At 38.5% G+C, this 17,601-nt stretch overlaps 1 pseudogene; it reads left to right on the forward strand.

Annotated features, from left to right (window-relative positions):
• LOC118713757 lies at positions 1-1,404 on the forward strand (annotated as a pseudogene).
• Positions 1,405-17,601: the final 16,197 nt, after the last annotated feature.

Raw genomic sequence — 17,601 nt, forward strand, 5'->3', positions numbered from 1 at the left:
ATGGTGGTGAACTTAGGTACAGAATGAAGACTATTATGGAATAAGAATAATGTAGGTGGATGGGAGGATGAGGTCAAGGAAAGGGTTAATCTCCATAATGTATTCACCCAGAATTGTAAGGACCCCCTATACCATATAAACACCCCTCAGTCTGACCCATTTCATCCAAAATGTGTTGATTCTTTCTTGTTTTTGTACTTAGAGGAGGTAAGACAATGCTTCAGGGAAGTGAAATAGCCCATTTCAAACTTTTGACCTATAAAGTCATTGTGCTTATTGAGGTGACATTGGTTAATAAAATTATATAGTTACAAGTATAAATTTTATAATGTCATCTGTATATTGTATTGTGCACTTACCACCCAAAGCCAAGGCTCCTTCCATCACCATTTATCCCTCTTTACTCTTCTATACAACTAATTTGTGCTTCAGAATACTGATCCAATGATCCACAATGTTTTTATATTTTCATTTGAAATATAATTCAGTTCCTCCAGATAGTGCTGCTATTGAGTACTAAAGTAATCTTCAAAGTCAATCAAAATTTCTTTTTGAAATGTATTTGTGAAATATTTTTAACTTTAAAGAGTCCATGGACAGCCCTAGCCGGTTTGGCTCAGTGGCTAGAAGGGTCCCACATTTGATTCCAATTCTGGTCAAGGGCACATGCCTGGGTTTCAGGCTTGGTCCTGGTAGGGAACTTGCAGGAGGCAGATGATCAATGATTCTCTCATCATTGATGTCTCTTTCTCTCTCCCTTTCCCTTCCTCCCTGAAATCAATAAAAATAAAAACACCTAAAAACGCCCAGGCACAGAAAAAAGCAGATCTTTATCTTAAAACATATACATACCAAGTGCTTATAAACCACTTCAAATTAAGGTCAAGTTTCTGACAGAACTCTGTATCAGAAAATATTCATTTTTAATTGGCTTATCAGATAAGTATTCTGTGAGAATGAGCTGCTGCAGGCTCAGGCAGAGGCAGCTACAGGCAGAGGAAGGATGGTTGGCAGGGCTGAGCAGGGCTGGGCAGGGGGCTGGCTATGCACTGGAGCAGGACTGAATCTTCAGAGCCCAGAAGGAATTGCTAGCTAGCTTCGGAGCTCAGACCTCCAGAACCAGTGTAGTGGCCTTAGACAGTAAGATTGAGCAGGCCTGGTCAAGAATCACCTGCTCTATGCTGTGAGAGAGGAAGCAGAGATCCTGAAGGAGCAGGTCTCAGAGCTGGTAGTGAAAAACTCCCAGCTGGATCATGAGAACCCCCTCTTGAAGACTCTGGCCAGCCTGGAGCAGCTAGAGAAGTTCCAGTCCCCTCTGACCCTGAAAAGCCAGCTCCTGAGGTCTCACAATTGTCTGAGGCCCCTGATGGATCTGCAGGGTACGTGGCCCTGTGCTCAGAGTGAGCAGAGCCACTAAACTTGTTCCACCTAGTACTTCCCACTTTGTTTCTAGCTCTCTAACTCATCTCACCTGGAGAACTTTTCACCTAGCGTAGCTGGTGCCAAGAGATGCCCCAAGGACATGGCCACCTGGGTCAACTCCAGTGACAGACCCCTGGCAAAGAGCAGGTCTTTGCAGCCTGAGTTGCCTGTGACCTCATCACCCCAAGCCGGTGAGCCTCTAATGCCCCCGCTCCCTGGGGGCTCCCAAGGCCTGGGAAATTTGGCTTTGACTGGTCAAGGAGAAAGGTAGTTTGACATGTGATGCCACTTTTCTCCTGAAAGTATAAGGGGGCCTGCTTTTCATTTCCATGGACATCTTTAATAGCTTCCCCTGACAATGACTGTTCCTATGAAGAAGCGTCTTATGTTTGAAGCAGAGGCAGCCTCTCTCTTACCCCCTGCCTCGCCAAAGCAAGGCCACAGATGGGAGAGATTGAGCCCAGTCAGCCTTCTGTCGGTTAATATGGTGCAATGCGTGGATTGGGCATGGCTCTGTGTGGCATTCTGGCTTTGGGATGACTGCCTACAAAGTTCTGTTTGGATAGTAATGACAAAGTTTTTCTAGATAACCATACATCATCTCCATCTATATGTTAGTGTAGTTAGGTATACATATACACATACACATACATCTGGAAGGGCCTTAACAGCTTTGGGAGTATTGAGCAGTCCCTCATCTTTTAAGGCTAACTTTTTAGCCTTAACTCTGACTGAGTTTATCTATCAAATTGATCCTGTTTATCGTTCAGGTTAAGACTAAAAAGTAAAAGCAGGGTGAGGGCCAGCCTCTGAATGTGTCCACAGATGCCTTGCTGCTGCGATAATTGCCCCGTGTGTCCTCTGAAGACATGTAGGTCCTCTTTTGGATGCCAAACCCACCATTCATTGGTGCTGACTACATAGAATGGGGTTGAGGAAAGATCAGCTGGGACTTCACGTTGTCATTACAAACTTTTTTTTAATGTTTGTGGAAAGCTTTCAAGTGAAGAAACGATTGGATTTCTGCTGTCCTTTTGTGGACAAGGGATGAACAAAGCAATGGCTTTGACCTGATGGTGCCTGGGAGATGTGCTCAGAGAGCATGTTTGTAGGAGGTTCTGTGGCAGTGAATACTTGCCATCCTCTGACACTTTATCCTCATGTATGTCTCAAGGATTTTGATTTCAAAAATGTAGCTTGAAATTTCAATTCACTTTGTTCTTTTTTCCTAAAAAGAAAAAAAAGAAAAGACAAAATATTCTCCACTATTAAAAAAAGTTTATAATCAAATAATAAACTCAGGTGGAGCATAAGGGTTTTTAGGACAGTGAAACTATTCTGTATGATACTATTATGGTGATTACATTTCATTATCAATTGTTCAAATCCATAGAATGTGCATCATCTAGAGTGAACCCTAATGTAAGCTATAAGTTTTATAAAGGCACTCTGGATGTCATTATAGTTTCCTGTGTAGGGGGAGGAGAAATATGAAAAATCTCTGTACCTTCCTCTCAATTTTGCTATGAACCTAAAAGGTAAAATCTATTTTTAGAAAACATTCATGCAATGACCTAGTCTAGTTAATATATTTTAGGTTTAGAGTGAAGATATTGGAAGTCATATCTGAGGTTAACTTATATGGGTGAAAAAACTGGAAGACCAAATAATGAAATCGGACCCACTGATCTTATTATCAGCCACCTGAAATTGTTTGTTATTGTTTTTCTTTAACAGATTAAGCAATTATTTAATCCAATCAGGATGATTTAAACTTTGTTTATAACTATGATAGCCTAATCTCCAGTTCAAAGTGTAGGATAGTACTAGTATGTAAAAATAACTGTAGTCTGTGGAAATTCTAGGAAAGAGCCTAAGAATGGAATTCACTCCTCCATATTTACCTGAAAATAAAGAGCCTCGCTGGTGGTCATTATGATGCCAGGTTACATCCACCAGTGGATCATGTTCAATAAAGCACCCAGCCTGGCTAACTGGGACAACTTTTCCTCTAAAACTATCATCATTAGGCTATTGATAGTGGCCACCTGTTGGACTTTAGAGAATGTGGGTCCTTACCCACTCTCTGGTCCTAAGACTGTTTGAAATTGTTCTGTCATGTAAGGATTTGAAAACAAGCTGTTTCCCATGTAGATGGGTGGTTTGTCTAATTTGGTTTTGTCTTTTTTGATAGTCACCTCAAATGTGAATAGTCTTAACTGGGTTTTGTTGTAAGAATTAAACCCATGCATAATGTAAAATTAAAACAATTAGTGTAAAACATCTCATTAATATTTTGATATTACATGCTGAAATGAAGTTTTGGAAATATTGGATTAAATATGTTATTAAAATTTATTTCAACTCTTTTAAATTACTTTTTGGAAGGTGTGCACTAGAAAATGTGTAGTATTAAATGACTATATTATGAAAGAAAAAAAGCCTATCTTAACAAGGTAGCTTAAGTAAAGAAAATCCATATCAGATACTTAGAAATAAAATTTATAATAATGCATAATATACTGAAGTTAAAGAAAATACAATGAAAAACTCAATAGCATACAAAATTAGCTCTTTGGATAGATCAATTAAATTGATAAACTCATAAGAAGACTAATCCTTCTAAAAGGGGAGAGAGATGTTCAAATATACAGTCCTGGTCATGTGGCTAAGTTGATTGGAGCATCATCCCATACACCAAAAGGTTACAGGTTCAATTCCTGGTGAGGGCACATATGGGAGGCAATGGATCCCTGCGCCCCTCTCTCTCTCTCTCTCTCTCTCTCTCTCTCTCTCTCTCTCTCTCTCTCTTTTTCTCTCTCTCTCTCTCTCTTTCTCTTTTCCTCTCTTCCAAAGGAAATAAATAAACAAACCAACATAACTGGAGGAGGTGTGGATTTTTTTAAAAAGAGCAAACATGCAGATGATTTAGATGTTAGTGGATAATAAGATAATTTTATGAATAATGTTATGCATATGTATTTGAGTATTAAGATTCAATAGAAAATCACTCAATGTAATTCAAAGACCATTCATTATTTTAAATACTTATTAACAAAAAGGGAAATTAAATTTTATAAGCTTATAACAATGATCTAGATGCAATTATGGCAAATATATTTAATGGAGAATTTGCAAGCTTTCTTGTAAGAATAAGGAATGAAATAAGAATGTCTAGTACTGCCCACCGAATATGACTCAGTGGTTGATCATTGAACTATGAACTAAGAGGCCATGGTTCCATGCCAGTTAAGGGCACATGCCCAGGATGCTGGCTCGAGTCCAGCAGGAGGCTTGTAAGAGGCAGCTGATTGATGATTCTCTTTCATCATTGGTGTTTCTATCTCTCTCCCTCTCTCTTTCTTCCTGTTTCTGAAATCAAGAAGAAAACATATTTTTAAAAATAAATAAATATAGTAACTAAGCCATCATAGAATCTCAAACAAGGAAGGAATCTCAGGTTCCATCACTTACTCTTAGTTTTCTTCATTTGTACACCGAAAATTGTTTTCTCAATTTGAGATGTTATGAATTTTTTATTTCTCTGTGGATGAATTTCTATACATATGAACTTAGATATCAATGTGGAATTACTTGATATAAGAATGATAATTGATGCCATAACCGGTTTGGCTCAGTGGATAGAGCATTGGCCTGCAGACTCAAAGGTCCCAGGTTCAATTCCAGTCAAGGGCATGTACTTGGTTGCAAGTACATACCCAGTAGGGAGTGTGCTTAAGGCAGCTGAATGATGTTTCTCTCATCAATATTTCTAACTTTCTCCTTCTCCACTGCTCTCTATAAAAAATCAATAAGATATATTTTTTAAAAGAATAATTGAACTAAAACCTATCCTCCTCAGACTATTCAAAAAAATCCAAGAGGAAGGAACACTTCCAAACTCCTTCTATGAAGCCAGCATCACCCTAATACCAAAACCAGACAAAGACAACTCAATGAAAGAGAATTACAGGCCAATATCCCTCATGAACATAGATGCCAAAATCCTCAACAAAATTCTAGCAAATAGTCTCCAGACCAAGTAGGATTTATTCCAGGAATGCAAGGATGGTACAATATCCGCAAATCAATAAATGTGATACATCACATAAACAAATTGAAAGATAAAAATCATATAGTCATATCAATTGATGCAGAAAAAGCATTTGATAAAATCCAACACCCTTTCCTGATAAAAACTCTTAACAAGGTGGGAGTACAAGGATCATACCTCAAAATAATAAAAGCCATATATGATAAACCCACGGCCAACATTATACTCAATGGGCAAAAACTAAAACCATTCCCTCTAAGAACAGGAACAAGACAGGGATGCCCACTCTCTCCACTCCTGTTTGACATAGTACTGGAAGTACTAGCCATTGCAATTAGACAAGAGGAGGAAATAAAAGGCATCCAAATTGGAAAAGAAGAAGTAAAGTTATCCTTATTTGCAGATGACATGATATTGTACATAAAAAACCCAAAAGACTCCATTAAAAAACTAATTGACTTAATAAATGAATTTGGCAATGTAGCAGGATACAAAATTAATGCCAAGAAATCCATGGCATTTCTATACACCAACAGTGAAACTACAGAAACAGAGACTAAAAAAGCAATTCCATTTACCATCGCACCAAAAAAATTAAGATCCCTAGGAATAAATTTAACTAAGGAAGTAAAGGACCTATATGCAGAAAACTACACGACACTGAAAAAAGAGATAGAGGAAGATGTAAGGAGATGGAAGAATGTACCATGTTCATGGATTGGTAGAATCAACATCATCAAAATGTCCATACTTCCTAAAGCAATCTATAGGTTCAATGCACTCCCCATTAAAATACCAACGGCATATTTCACTGACCTAGAAAGAACTCTCCAAAAGTTCATTTGGAACAATAAAAGACCCCGAATAGCCACAGCAATCCTGAGAAAGAAGGGTAAAGTAGGAGGGATCTCAATACCAGACTTCAAACTGTATTACAAAGCCACTGTTCTCAAAACAGCCTGGTACTGGCACAAGAACAGACATATAGATCAATGGAATAGAATTGAGAACCCAGATATCAACCCAAATCACTATGCTCAATTAATATTTGACAAAGGAGGCATGAATATACAATGGAGTCAAGACAGTTTCTTCAATAAGTGGTGTTGGGAAAATTGGGCAGACACATGCAAAAGAATGAAACTAGATCACCAACTTACACCATACACAAAAATAAACTCAAAATGGATGCAGGACTTAAACATCAGACGGGAAACCATAAAAATACTAGAAGCATCCATAGGCAGCAAAATCTCAGACGTATGCCAAAAGAACTTCTTCACTGATACTGCCCCTAGGGCAATGGAAGCTAAAGAGAAAATAAACAAATGGGACTACATCAAAATAAAAAGCTTTTTTACAGCAAAAGAAACCATCAACAAAACAACAAGAAAGCCCACGGTGTGGGAGAACATATTTGCTAATAACACCACTGATAAAGGTTTAATCTCCAACATCTACAGACAGCTGATACAACTAAATAAAAGGAAGGTGAATGATCCAATTAAGAAATGGGCAATGGACCTAAATAGAATATTTTCAAAAGAAGACAGAAGGAAGGCCAAAAGGCACATGAAAACATGCTCAAAGTCACTAATTATCCGAGAGATGCAAATCAAAACAACAATGCGATACCATCTCACACCTGTCAGAATGGCCAACATCAACAAATCAACAAACGACAAGTGTTGGCGAGGTTGCGGAGAAAAAGAAACCCTCATGCACTGCTGGTGGGAATGCAGACTGGTGCAACCACTGTGAAGAACAGTGTGGAATTTCCTCAAAAAACTGAAAATGGAACTCCCATTTGATCCAGTAATCCCACTCCTAGGAATATATCCCAAGAAACTAGAAACACCAATCAGAAAGGATATATGCACCCCTATGTTCATAGCAGCACAATCTACAATAGCCAGAATTTGGAAACAGCCTAGGTGCCCGTCAGCAGATGATTGGATCCAAAAACTATGGTACATCTACACAATGGAATACTATGCTGCCATAAAAAAGAAGGAATTCTCATCATTTGCAGCAACCTGGATGGAATTGGAGAACATCATGCTGAGTGAAATAAGCCAATCAATGAAAGAGAAACACCACATGACCTCACTCATTTGTGGATAATAAAGATCATTATAAACTGATGAACCAAAAGATAGATACAGAGACAGTAAAATAACAAGCAGATTGTCAAATTTCAGTGGGGAGGGGAGGAGGATCTGGGGGAGATAATAGATCAACTGAAGGACTTGTATACATGCATATAAGTACAACCAATGGACATAAAGCTCTGGGGAGGAAGGGGATGGGTGGGAGGGAGGGAGGGGGGAAAATAAAATAAAATTAAAATTAAATAAAAATAAATAAACTTAAAAAAAAATTAAAAAAAAAGAAAGAATAATTGAACACATGGGTACAATGAGGTCATGCCTGAAAAGCATGCAGACCAAAATAAGAATATGTAGATCCCACAACAGGGAAAGCAGTGGAGCAGACTGAGAAGCCAAGTTGGGAAACCAGGAGTTTACAGTCCTTAAAGGAAAGAAATGCCTAATGAATGAGAGCCAATCTGTTAAGAGGATAAATGTAGAAGCCAAATCACTCTGCAACCTCATTTTCCCTCCTGAACTTCAAGTAGCATAGACATGAGGGATAGCTTCCTTCCTCTGGACTGTCAGACACCATGCACATTGTGACACCGAGATGGTTCTGTGTTACTTACCTTCCACTTTCTCTCCAGTTTTATGCAAAGTGAAAGAGACTAAAGGTGCCCAGGCTAGATATCTGGAACTGTTCTGAGAGATTTTCTTCCCTGGATTTTCTATCACAAATACATTTTTTTTTTCAATTTCTAGGGAAGAGAGAGGGGGAATCCTTCAGCTTTATTGTAATAATGTGTCCTGTTTCCCCCAGCCTGCTTTCCTCAAGCAGGTTTCATTACCATGGGAAAAGTCAATAAAAAAATCTAGATTATGAAAAAGAGTTAGTGAATGTAGTGAATATACCCAGAAGCTTTGTGTAAATGTCACATTCCCAGCACAGGAATGGCTGGAAAATCTGCTTAACCTCCAGTTATCTTTTCAAAATGGAATAAAAAAACACACAGGTTTATTTATGGAATATGATGATTGTTTAATATTAGGGCATATAATAACCCAATCTCTGATATGAATATAGCTAATGAAAATATTATTGATATGATAGAAGTGATGTATTAAATAAGAATACATATTATGTAGTAAAGTAATATAAATACATAAGCATTTTATGAATAGTTTATAGTTTATTCTAAATATAATATTAATCAGCATAATTTCAATGGTTGCAAATCCTTTAAAGTTTAAATCTTAGTCTGAAAGTCAGATGCAAGATAAACACATATCATTATTTTTACTTAACATTGTTCTGAATATTCCAACCAACATTTTTAGAAAGAGAAAGGATTAGAGGTATAAAATGTGTAAATGTTGCCATTATTTTCTAAAATGTACTTTATCTAGAAAAACAATAAAAATTCACTAAGATAACTAGTTATCTAAATGATTTTCATATAAAAATGATACAATTACTTTTATCATGATTATATTCATGAGAACACAATATGGAAATAGCCAGAAATATAGAGGGGAATAGAATCTGATGATAGGGCCTTAGATTTTCAAATGTATCAGTAAACCAAATAATCAAAGCAATGTGGTACTACCACAGTAATTCATAGATAGACCAGTGGAACAGAATATTGCATACTTATATGTCTATATCTTTCTATGTATATATCTATGTATCTATCCACATATCTTTTGTTGTTCTTAATCCTCTCTCAAGGTATTTTTTCCCATTGATTTTTAGAGAGAGAGAGAAACCTATATGAGAGACAAATCCATTGGTTGCTTCTCCCACACACCCCAACTGAGGGCAGGGATCAAAGATGCAACCAAGGTACTTGCCCTTGATCAGGAATTGAACTTGAGCCCCTTAGGTGTGAAGGCCAATGCTCTAACCACAGAAAGATAGCAGCCAGGCTATCCATGTATCTTTTTATTTCTGTCTATCACCTATCTATCTACTATCTACTATCTATCTATCTAATTATCAATCTAATAATCCATCTACTCATATATCCATCAACCATGAACGCTAAATAGGAGATTCACTTGAACCTAGAGCAGAAGAAATTTAGGTTTTGCCAAGAACAAATGCACACACTACTTAGAGAAGCAGTGCCCCAAATTATAATGCATTTATTCTATGGAGGCACTCATTCACATGAGATAGCTAAAATTAGAAAATATAGTTTTATTTGAAATTAGTAAAAACCACTCATAGAAATGTCAGTTAAATATCCATGTATAAATATTGCATGCTACATGATGTTACAAGAATGACCAACTCCTTTCTCACGCCAGATGAGTGCAAGAGTCCAGAGCTACAGCTCTTGCAAAAAATATAGGAGTCACAGACTCATGGTGGCCCCAAACGACCTCTGGTAGACAGAAAATGAGGAAAGCAAAACTTCTTCAGAAATACACAGTCTAGTGCAATGTGCCCATCACAGGTACCCAATTACCTCACCATTTGTTTCAAGATTATTTATTGCTTGGGGCTCCTAGAGGGAGTGGGACTGATGGTGTAGGGGGACCCAATACAGGCTCACATATATTTCTTCTCCCAGCAGGAACCTCTCTTCCCAGGTTGTGTGGGTCTGACATTGAGAGTACTGTCCCAATTCCCTGCTTCCCAACCTGTCCTACTCTGTATTGAGGAGGAGAAGGGGAATCAAAGCAATAAAAGGGGACAGGGAGATAAGACCCTCACATCTCAGAGGGAATGTAGGGGAGAGTGAGGGTAAGGAGAGAGATCAACCAATGGACTAGTGTGCATGAATATAAGCCTACCAATGAACACAGATATCAGGGGAGAGAGGACATGAGTGAGGGAAGGGGGGCATTGGGGGAAAAGGATACAATAAATAAAATAAAATAAAAGCAGTTTTATATCCTATCTAATAAAAAAAAAGTAACATGTAAATTGACTGTCACTCCAACACACAATATGGCTGCTTCCATGAGACCAAAGATGGCTGCTCCCAAGCAATAAATGTGGATACAAGATGGCCACCACAAGATGGCCAGCAGGGGACAGTTGGGAGGGGCCACGCCTGCAAAGGAAGGCAGTTGTGGGCCAATCAAACAATCAGGGGAGGGCAATTTTGGGGGAGGGGCCCCAGGCCTGCAGGAGAGAGCAGTTGGGGGGAACAGGCCTGCAGGAGATGGTAGTTAGGGGTGACCATACTGCAGGGGAGGGCAGTTAGGGGCAATCAAGCTGACAGGAGAGTGATTAAGGGGTGATCAGGCTGGTAGGCAGAAGCAGTTAGGGGCAATCAGAAAGGCAGGCAGGCAAGCAGTTGGGAGCCAGCAGTCATGGATTGTGAGAGGGATGACCAACTGAGTAGGAGAGGGCCTAAAGAGGCAGTCGGACATCCCTCAAGGGGTTCCAGATTTCAGAGGGTGCAGCCTGGGCTCAGGCACGCCCCCCATGCATAAATTTTGTGCACCGGGCCTCTAATATATACATAAAGGGGACAGGGAGAAGAGCACTTCAGTTTACACAGATGCCAACGACTTCAGTTGGGAAGTTCTCTGTCCCACCATCTAGAAATGAACAAAGCTCAGTTGGAGTCTGAGTTAGAGGTGTCCACCGGGAGAGAAGAGCTGCAGCTGCTGTCATCTTCATCGTTTCTGCTGGAGTCTGAGGAGCTGCTGCTTTCTGCCTTTGCCTCATGCTCCTTCTTTTCTTCAGAACCCCTTAAGGCATAAGAATGGTTCCCATCTGTCTCTGAAGATGCCATTCCGGGAGCTGGCCCCTGGTTCTGTTCAAGCCCTTCTTGCAGAGTACTTGCTGATGGAGACTGCACTTCTGTCCTGATGATTTTGGGGTCCACACCTCCAGGCATGATCATCTTCTTAGGCTTCACAGAGCTTCTCTCTCTAAAGGCAGCGTACTCTTCAGGAGACAGAGTCTTGAGCCATTTATCCAGGTCCACCGTGTACTGTTTCTGCAGCTCCACAGCCTGCTGCTCATAAAGCTCCCTCTGGTCCATTGGGACACGATGCCAGAGTCTGCTAACCTCCTCCATGCGCTTCATTGGGGGTATGCGTTGCAGCTCCTCACTGGACCACACATCCCGTTGGAACTTGTGGTATGCATTCATGGGGGGCTTCTCAGGCTCTCCACAGAATCTTATGTCCCCCCAAAGATCATTTTCCTGGGAAGACTTCAGTTCTTTTTCATCTCTCTTAAACTTCTTGCGGGCTCTGCTTGGGCTCCCTTTGGGGACATCAGAGGCCTTGGAGTTCTCCATTAGATTTGGGCTATTTATGAGGTCTCAATTATGCAAACACCACAGCAGAAACGCAAAAGTATTCAAGCTTAAGTCTTAGCAGCTGAGCTATTTTGGAAGTTTTACAGCGTGTGTTCTGTGTATCTGAGGAAAAAGAGAAGAATGAATGAGAAAATCACAACTCACATGGAAAATGTCCTTCATGCAATTAAATTGCCTTAGCATAATAAACAAAAAATGTCTAAAGCAAAATTTATGTTTATGTTTCTTATGCTTCATTTGCAGTTTTTCAAAGAATAACATCACCTATCATTCTAGCCTGTCTTTTCTTGACCTCACCAGGGCTTGTCTTAAATAGAACAACTGGATACTCAGGGCTAACATAAGAAAAAAGCCCTGGGAAGAAGAAGAAAAAAATGAAAATAGAAATGCCCAAAAGAGAAAGAACTGTTGCTCTCTAGAGCCTTTAGTGTGGCACTTCCAAGTGCAGCAAATGTCTGTGAGCGAAGGTACAGGCTTTAAATAAAATGAAAGAAGCTAAGGACACTTGCATTCCACTCTGACCTTTTTCTATGAGTGAATCTTGAACTTTGAATTTATAGATTTTCTGGAGTGCAGGGGAATGAATACTTTCTAATGAACAATGTTGATTCTCCTTCAAGTGCCAAGGAGTGAATAAGAATTATGGAATATTGCCAAAACCTATTTGGCTCAGTGGATAGAGTGTTGGCCTGTAGACTGAAGGGTCCCGGGTTTGATTCCGGTCAAGGGCATATACATTGGTTGTGGGCTCATCCCCAGTGGGGGGTGTGCAGAAGGCAGCTGATCGATGTTTTCTCTCATCAATGTTTCTGGCTCTCTATCCTTCTCTCTTCTTCTGTGTAAAAAATCAATAAGATATATATATTTTTTTTTAAATTATGGAATATTTACAATTTTATTTGGTTAACTTTTCTTCATCCTTAAGCATGTGTCACTTTTGCTGCTCTACAAGTAATTATGCATTAGGTTTCATGCCAACTATAAAAGTACTGGAAATACAGAAGTTTCCCTCTAGATATTACAATTTGTATGGTAAAGGAACAAAACATTAAAAAAATTATGTAAATGTCATAGCAATAAGAGGTTAAAATTCTATAGCTCAAGAATAAACTATAAGTAATTATATAATTTTATTAACTAGGCAAATTACATTTTCTTAAGAAAATTTTAAGCCTACCAACAGATTAAATTACTATATATGTATTTACTTATGAATATTAAGGAAGGAAGAATTCATTTAATTATAAGTGTGTGCTCAACCTTAAGATTGTATAATTGACCTCATAGGAACACCTACCCAATTGGGTCAGTTCTGTGTTCTTTGGGCTCTTGTAGCCAAAACCAGCTGTAAACTTTTGAGTTTTCCAGCCAATTTGAAAGGCCTCCAAACAGAAATAATCTGGATGTTGAAACACATTGATATGGGGGTCCCTGAAGCTCTACCCTAATTAGGTTGCTATACTGAGGAAGACAATCACTTCATTGATTAGATTAATTTCTAGGAATATTTACTTCTCTCACCCTTGCCATAGATTTTAAACAACATCCACTTGGCAAATATTTCCACATTCTACTCCCATTACTGCTCCTACAGCTGATTTTATTTTGAATGATACTATATTTTAATATAGGACCTTCCCTTCAGTGCCCATTTAGTCTTTCCCTCTGATCTAGAACTCATCTCTGGGACGTCTGTTTAAATTGTCCTGCTCAGGAAGCCAACAGGAATAAGATTCAGGACCAAAAGGGCCTAAGAGATTTGGTTTGGGTTTTGCTTGCTGGTTGTTTTGGTTGATTGGTTGGTTTCCCCACAGGGATTATTTCCCCCTTTCCCTTTGAAACAGTAATTAACCAGGCCTGCCTGGCTCAGTGGATGAGCATTAACCTCTGATCAAGGAGGTCAGGGCAAATGCCTGGGTTGAGGGTTTGACTCCCAGTGGGGGGCATACAGGAGGCAGCTAACCAACATTACTCTCTCATCATTGATCCTCTATTTCTCTCCCCCTCTTTCTTCTTCTCTGAAATCAATAAAAATGTACTTAAAAAATGAAAATATGCCTATTAGAGAAAAAAATCAGAAACTGGACACATAAGCTTAAAAAACAGAAAATAGCATATAGAACCTTTTCAAGGTTTCCTAACTAATTGAACACTTTTAAGGTTAAGGTATTTTAAGACACTAACATGGATATATTATGTTGACTATTTTAGGTGTTTATGATTTTCATAATTTCATGAAAACTAGAGAAATCTCTTTTAAGAACTAAAAAATCTAGTAGCAATATGGTACTAAATACTAAAATAAAAAATATTTGGATAGTTTACTACAATAAATATCCATATATTACAATTGCTCTAATCACAGATATTGATTTCATTTCAATTAATAAGGAAATCTACTTGTCTACTTAGAGAAGATGCAAGCACTTCAACAGGTAAATTGAAAATATTTGTAATAAGAGAAAGAAGGCATGAAGATATTTACTCAAAAAAAATTACTCTAAATTCCATACTCACCAGTGTGTACTAAGAATGGTCACTCCTCTGGATGTTCTGTCGCTATCAATAGGAAATATCTGTGTTCAACTGGCAGCTCTAACTTCAGTCAATCTACCTAGAGAAGGAGTGAAGTGGCCTCTGCACAGATGGGCCTTTTATATGATTCTACCCAGGTAAGGCCACACCCACTTGCTGACATTGGATAATGTCTTCAAAAGAAAGTAACCAGCCTGAACCTGAATAGATTTCAGATGGTACCGTGTTTCCCTGAAAATAAGACATCCTCCAAAAATAAGACCTAGCGCAACTTTGGGAGAAAAAACTAATATAAGACACTGTCTTATTTTCGGGGAAACAGGGGTAGTAGGATGGCTGATTAGGTTTACAACACACAGAAAACAACACTTGTGGGCTTTCATCCTAACAGAATGTAAATGTACTGTGCAGTAAGAGTTATGAAACTTTCAAATACAATATTATTAGCTATAGTCATCATCTTATAGATGCTGTAGAAAATTATGTTTAAAAGAGGTGCCATGTTACCTGTATTTTGTTGACACCTATCACAGTTTAATAAATCACTGATTCCTCCTCCATGTAAGTTGTTCCCCTAAATTATAAAATGTTTGGGAATTTAGGTCTGATTTTTATAAATAAATGAAATGAAAATAATTTAACTTTCCTGGAAAGTTGAAATGTGAAAATCTAAATAAATCTCACCTTTTAAAATTTATTGAAAAATGAATGATAAATCCACCAAAGCCCACATTTTCTAGAAAGAGGTGAAGTACCTACCTACCCTCTTACTCAATGAATAGGATTGTAAATTAAGGTAAGGGTCATTGACCAACAATAATCCCAAAATTTATTCTGGAAAATTTTATGTCAGATGTTCCTCAACATGTTGCCAATCCTCTATGTAAACATATAGAGCAAGAAGTTTCATTTTTCAGTAAAAAAATCAAATAATTCTGTGGGCAGGCTGCCCATGGTCACAGTTAGAATCCTGGTCAGACCATAGACCTGAGATTCTGGCTCGGTCCTCAGTAGGGGGCTTGTAAGACCCAGCCTATCCATGATTCTCTCTCATTATTGATGTTTCTATCTCTTTCACCCTTTTCCTTTCTCTCTGTGAAATCAGTAAAAACTAAATTAATAAAACTAAATAATAAATCAATAAAACTAAATAATAAATCAATAAATATAGTAACTAAACCAACATAACTAAGTTTTGTAGGTACCAATAATAACTTCTCAATTCTCCTTCTCCAAACCCAGTCTTCAATAGTAAGACAAATCTCCAAGAATCTAGAGATTATAGGTCAGTAGAAAACATGAATGCATGCAGAGTAATAAAAAAAATCATAACAATTCAAATAAGGAAGATGAATCTTTGTACAACTGAAGAAGAAAACAAAGAGCAGATGACTGAACCTGAGAGTCCTTTCTTATTTGATATCCTATGATGACTTACAATATTTATTTTTGTAAATATGTTTTCTTATTAATTTCAGAGGAAGGAAGAAAGAGAGAGAGACACACACACACACATTAATGATAAGAGATAATCATCTATCAACTGTTTCTTATAATCCCTCTACCGGGGATCAAACCTTAATGCTAGCCATGTGCCCTAACCTGGAATCAAACTTTGACCTCTTGGTTCCTGGGTCCAAGCTCAACCAGTGAGTCAGAACAGCCAGGCTAATTACTATACTTGCAGGGTTATAGAATATTAAAATTCTGTGTGACAGAATCACAAATCCAGGAAACAGTAGTACAAGTGATTGTTGGACTAGTCCCTGTAAGTAAGGGATAGCACCATGTAACAGCACTACAGGAGTGCAGCCTCTCTCAGAATTATTTGATTTTTGCTGAAAAGTTAATTTCTTCCTTTATATGCTTCCATAGGTGACATTCAACATGTTGAGGAATGTCTGAGATAATTATCCCAGAATTAATTTTGAAATCATTTGCTGGCCAATGACCCTTACATTCCTTTATAATCCTATACATTGAGTAAGAAGGCAGGTACTTCACCTCTTTCTAGTGTGGCTTTGATGGATTTGTTCTCAATAATTTAAAAAAATGAGATTTATTTTATATGGCTCAGTGGTTGAGCATCAACCTATGAAGCAAGAGGTCAGGGTTCAATTACTGGTCAGGCCCATGATGAGGTTGTGAGCAGGATCCCCATTGTGGGACTTGCAGGATGTAGCCAATCAATGACCCTATCGTCATTGATGTTTCTCTCTCCCACTCCCTCTCCATTCCTCTCTGAAGTAAGTAAAAATATATTTAAAAATAATTTTCTATAGCATCTATAATAGGGTGACTATAATTAATAATACTGTAGTGCGTATTTGAAAGTTTCAAGACTATTACTTACTGCAAAACACATTTATATTTTGTTAGAGTATATACCTCAACTCTTTCTTTTTTCTTTATTCCCTTCCTTCCTTCCTTCCTTTCTGCCTTCCTTTCTTCCTTCATTTCTTCCTTCATTTCTTTCTTTCAACATAAATGATGGGAGAGAATTATTGATCACCTGTCTCCTGCTAGAAACCTTAACATGTGCCCTTGGCCAGAATGGAACCTGGAACCCTTCAATCCCCAGGCCAACACTCTATCCACTCAGACAAACAGTCAGGGGCCCAAACGTTGTTGCCAGTCCAGGACCGGGCAAGCAGAAATCTCCCCAGGGATCCTTAGCGCTGCAGCAGAGCCTGAAGAGGCTCCAGCCAAGAACACTGCACCTGTCAGCCATGAGCAAGGCTTCTGGCTGAATGGTGCTCCCCCAGTGGGAGTGCACTGACCACAGGAGGCTGCTCCTACTTTGAGCATCTGCCCCCCCCCCTAGTGGTCAGTGTGTGTCATAGCAACTAGTCATTACACATATTCAAGTTTTAGTACGTATATAGCATATATGCCAACCAACAGAGACCAGTGTCCAGACTTCTAATAAATTTGATTCTTGGACAGGGATAGAAGTAGGCTAAAGTCCTATCGTCTTGCAGTCAAATATCCACATTAATTTTGGACTCTCCCCAAATTTCTTCATTCTTATCTGTGAGGCAATGTTTCCAGGATCCCAGGTTTACCAAATTCCAGGGATTTTCAGGTTCCTTAAAGAAAATGATATAAAATATTGCATATAGTTAGCTTGCTTCATTCATGCATTTTCAAGCAATGATTGTCTCTGATCCACCATAGGTGGATAGCATACCTGCAGATACAGATGGTC

This window comes from Pipistrellus kuhlii, unplaced genomic scaffold (assembly GCF_014108245.1).
Source record: "Pipistrellus kuhlii isolate mPipKuh1 unplaced genomic scaffold, mPipKuh1.p scaffold_m20_p_9, whole genome shotgun sequence".
Lineage (NCBI taxonomy): Eukaryota > Metazoa > Chordata > Mammalia > Chiroptera > Vespertilionidae > Pipistrellus > Pipistrellus kuhlii.